Below are 4884 nucleotides of genomic sequence, written 5' to 3'. Positions count from 1 at the left end.
TTTTTTTTTTTTTTTTTTTTTTTTTTGGTACCGGGGATCAAACTCGGGTCCTTGTGCTTGTGAAGCAGGTGCCAGAACCACTAAGCTAAATCCCTGGCCCACTAATATCTATTTCTAAGCAAGTAGAAATAGAGTCTATCTTTCCCTCTCCCTGTAATTCCTTGGATAATATAATTCTGCTTTACAGAATTGCTTGTTTAGTTGATAGCTTACTAGAGTCACCAATAGTACAGCATTTACTGCATATAGCTATCCCTGGGTAAGTCACAGGTCTAAACTGATTGGGTGTGGTAAACAGTACACTATTCAATACAATAGAAAAGTTAAGGTACAAAAAAATTGACTAACTTTTTAAATTCAAAAAAAGAATACAAAAGTTGTCAGACCAGAAGTAGTAGTGTACACATGTAATTCCAGCTCTTTAGGAGGCTGAGGTAGGAGGATGAAGAGTGTAATAAGCCCTGCCTGGGCAGCTTAGGGATTTAGTGATAACCTGTCTTAAAATGCAAAATACAAAATTCAGAGAAAGGACTGAAAATGTAACATTACGTGAAGACCTTCAATTCCCAGTAAAACACACACACACACACACACACACACACACACACACACACATCACTGAGCATGATAGAATTTCAGGGAAAGCTATAGGGAGATGAATTTTAAGCCAGAAAACTTTTATACATGGATTAGTGATAGCGGAGAAGAGGGTCCTGGCATTCACCAAGACAGAGAGGAAGGAGTTAGGCACTCAAAAATCTCTTCAGAAAATCTGCCTGTGGTAGTACCATACACAAACACACTGAACACACACCTTTGCCCTTCCAAACCTCGTGTTTGGAAGAACAAGCCAATTGATGAATTTGATAGATGTTGTAGAGTGTCTACTGCAGATTCTGTGGTCTCAGATCAGGCATGACCTTTGCAAGCTTTCCCAGAAGACTGGGGTTGAATATCAGAAATCCTGTGAACCCCAGGGGAGCTCTCAAGCCTCAGAGGAGAATTGTGGGTCTTAGAAACTGTCAATGGACCTGAAGAGTAAATGACAATTCCCTAAACTGTTGTTTGGGGAATGTTTCCTATCATGATACACAAGTTATCTCAGGGTTATCAGAAATCTGATTTCCAGTAGCAACTAAAGAGGTTTTAAAACAGCCCTCCTGTGGCCACAGGATGGGAAAGAATATGGTGTCAGAGAAACCACACACTGAGAAAACTCAGGTTAGAAATTTGAAGAGCCAAAGCATCTGCTCCAGTACCATCATTACCAGGCAAAGATCAGAACTTCCTGGCTTTTTTCTGTGTGGTCATGAATTCTGCCCAGATTTTTTACATCTTTGTATCATCCCAACCTGGATTATTGGCTACTAGCAGGCAAAATTTATGCTGACACATCCGAATGCTGTGACTTTCAGGAACTTCCATATTTGTTTCCTTCCTGGAAAGTTATTTGAAGAGTATTATCGCTTGTTGGTGCTCTTGTTTCCTTTTGGGAATGTCAGATCTTCCACAATTTCAGAGAATAAAACAGCTTACTTACTTACTAGTCAAGGTTTTCAAAGAAACAGGACAGAGACAGAGAGACATTAAGATTTATTTATTATGGAAATTGGCTCCTGTAATTAGGGAAAGCAAAAAAGTCCCCTGGTCTACCATCTGCAAGTTAGAGAACTGGGAAAGTCAGTGGTATAATTCAGTCCAAGTCCAGAAGCTTGAGAACCAAGCACATTAATGTCCAAGGTCAGAAGAGATGGCTGTCTCGGCTTAAAAGAGAGTGACTTCTCCATTGCTCTGCTTTTTGTTCTATCCAAGCTCTCACTGCAGTAGATGTTGCTCACCCTATTTGGGGAGGGTAATCTGCTTTACTCAGTTTGTAAATTAAAATGCTAATGTCTTCTGGAAACAACCTTACAGGCATACCTAGAAATACTAGGTCTCTGGGCATCTTGTGGCCCAGTCAGGTTAACACATAAATTTAGCTGTCATATTTCCACTTGTTCCCTGGGATGGGTTGTCTATACTATTACCAATGCTGTTATCCTGTTGTTTATACCATAACCACCACCACCCACTCCCTACCCCCTGCCTTTCAACTCAGGTATCTCAGCATTCTGAGGGCACTTTTAAAGACATTTGGGTTTTTTTTCTATCAGTTTCATGACTCTGGACCAGAGCTATGGCCAGAGAAATTTTCTGTCACACTTAGCTAGTCCTTGTACTGTCCCACTCAGCCCCACTCTGGCTGCGAAACTCTATGGAGGGCTTAATGCAGCGCTCTGGGCAATTAGGTGTTTGACAAATGCTTTTCACAGTGCCAAAGCTGAAGATCAGAGGCTGCAAACTTTTCCTGAAACAAAGGTCAAGTTATGAGAAAATTCACCTTTTTGAATGGGATGTCTGACCACCAGGCCCCTCTGTGCCCCACAGAGCAACATCATAAACATGAGCACAAGTCTAAGCATGCAGGGACTGGGGCCATGCATGGTACCACATTCTTCAAGGCAAAATGTCTCCACTGCACAGAGGAACAATGAGATCCTAAACTTAATGACCAAGTTGGGAAAATATTAACTGACATAAAGGATTAGGAACTCTCAAACTAGCACGAGCAAAGCCCCCATAGAGTTCAAGCCCAATAACAAATGTTTATTCAAAAACACTAATTAGCAAGCAAAATTCAGGTTCATGAAACAGAGTTCTTAAGAAAGTGAGGAAGGATGTAGAGGTCGGGGGGGTTGGCGGTTAGACAATTTCCTTAGTGAGAATGATGAAAGAATTGCTTGCTCAAGGGCAAATTTTATGGAAAAATCACGATCCAGTGCTAACAGAGGAGAAACCTTTCCAAAGAGTTAATGGAGCAGTTAGAGAAATTCAGCTTCAGTAAATCATGAGGACTCAGAGTATTGATCTGAACATTCTAGTGGATGAAAATATGGAGCTGAGCTGCTGACCCAACTATATAATAGAACAGCTCTTCAAAAGTGGCTGAAATTTTAGTTGCTGAGTTGATGCTGGAGTTTTGCCCAAGGAGTTCTCCCTCCTAAGCAGATTCTCTTAAATTCTGTACACTCTCCTGGAGGTTAGAAGGCTCACACGTTCAGTAACTCCCACAGCTGCACCTCTTATCTCCTTGATGATTCCCAAATCCTTAACTCCTCACCAACCTCTCCTCTGATCTCTAGGGTATTTCCAAGTCTTTCCAGGACAGTTCTCCTCAGGTGACTCAGAGTCACAGCTGATTAGACACTCTCCACAATAACCCCTTCAACACCACGGCCGGTGAAAACACAACAAAAAAGCAAGCAAGCTATAAAATCATCCAAATTGTATTCCCTTTCCCCTACCCTCAAAAACACGGACATACCTGTAATTCCTCTCACTTCCCCAGCTCCTCTACCAAACGTGTCAATAACGTTAGTATTTGACTTCAGGTAAATATTCAGCCTTTATCTGACTAGTTTTCCCATTTGGAGAATGTAAATAACAAAGGGTTGGTGAGAGAACTGAACAAGGCCACATGTATAAAGCACACAGAATGAGATAGCTATACATGAGCCATCATTTTTAACATCACTAGCATTATATGAAAGTATTTCTTCACTTTTTTTTTCTTTTTATAAACTCCACCAGCATCACCAGACTCATTAGGCTGCTCTCTGGAACCAGGCTTCACCTGACCTCTAGGATGGTACCATAAATATGAGTTCCTGAAGCTTCTCTGGATATGCGGCCAAACTCTTAGAGTATGGCTCAAAAGTAAGATAGTGCTCTGAGGGCAGAAATGAGATCTGGTTTGGACACTCTCCCCAAAATCATACTACAGGCCAGAGGCTTCCCTTCCAAGAGAAAACCAACTGAATTTAATGGTGCAGGATCTGAGGCATGGGGGACCGGAGAAGGGGACCGGCTCATGGTTAAGAGAGTACTATCTCATTAGTTCCTTGGCAGTTTGGAATACTCTAGAAGGGTACTTCAGAACCACTTTTTATAGCTTTATGAAGATGTCTGGCCAGTTGCATCTTGTGTGAAATAAGTAGGAACCTAGGTGCATTAAAAATTGATAGAGAATTGCATGAATAATAAATCTGTGGTGGTGTATAAAATGATCATACATTACCTCCAGGTTAGACAACGCATCCCTGAAATACTATGGGCTTTGTGACTTTACAGTCTTCAAGGGTGGCCTAAGGAAAACAGGAAAAAAAGAAATCAAATAAAACCCAGGCTGGGTGAAGGACATTTAGTTACACAAGCCATTTATGCTTATAAAGCAGTATGCCCGAGAGTCCTTCTCCACCCCTTCCTTTTCAGAGATTTGACACAAAGCTGAAACCTCTAAGCCTAAATTGCAGTTCAAACAAATATCTGGTACTGACCCATTCTCCAAGGATTGAGAAATCCCTGAGGATGCCATCAAAGCTGGTTTGGACCAGCTATCTTGGAATCATGCCTACTGGAGGAGATGTGGTCACAGGAATTGCAATGATCTGTTCTGGCCCATAGAAGGTCAGGTGGGAAAGAGCCAAGAACAAGCAGTGCTTACCAAACTCCCACCTCCACACCACCCTTATCCTTCCCTGAAAGCCTGCTTTTGGGGATGTCCAAAGAAAAGTACTGAAATCAATGTCCCATCTCCAGCATTATGAGATTATTTCAAAATATTTAGTAATTTCCCATATTTTCCTTCTTATCCTGCCTGTATCCAATACTTGGTTATCATGAGTAGACACACACACACACACACACACACACACACACACACACTTTGCAGGCACATTTTGGCATGCAAAGTTTTAGATATGTTGATTCAACAAGAGAAACAACAGAAAAGGGAGCATTTCCTAGCTAATTAAAGACAGGCAGAGCCTGATAGCACAGGTGATG

At 41.5% G+C, this 4884-nt stretch overlaps 1 long non-coding RNA gene across 2 annotated transcripts in view; it reads right to left on the bottom strand.

The window, feature by feature from the left end:
- The window catches only part of LOC104868472, a 49577-nt gene extending 45398 nt beyond the window's left edge, over nt 1–4179 (bottom strand). For both annotated transcript variants that reach the window (XR_004517148.1, XR_004517147.1), the window contains exon 1: nt 4118–4179. This is a non-coding gene — a long non-coding RNA (uncharacterized LOC104868472). The remainder of the gene's footprint in view (nt 1–4117) is intronic.
- Nucleotides 4180–4884: the final 705 nt, after the last annotated feature.

Source organism: Fukomys damarensis, unplaced genomic scaffold, assembly GCF_012274545.1.
Source record: "Fukomys damarensis isolate Sample0158 unplaced genomic scaffold, DMR_v1.0_HiC HiC_scaffold_14, whole genome shotgun sequence".
NCBI classification, from domain to species: Eukaryota; Metazoa; Chordata; class Mammalia; order Rodentia; family Bathyergidae; genus Fukomys; species Fukomys damarensis.
Note: the sequence above shows the minus strand (reverse complement) of the source record. Positions and strands in the feature narration are given on the sequence as shown.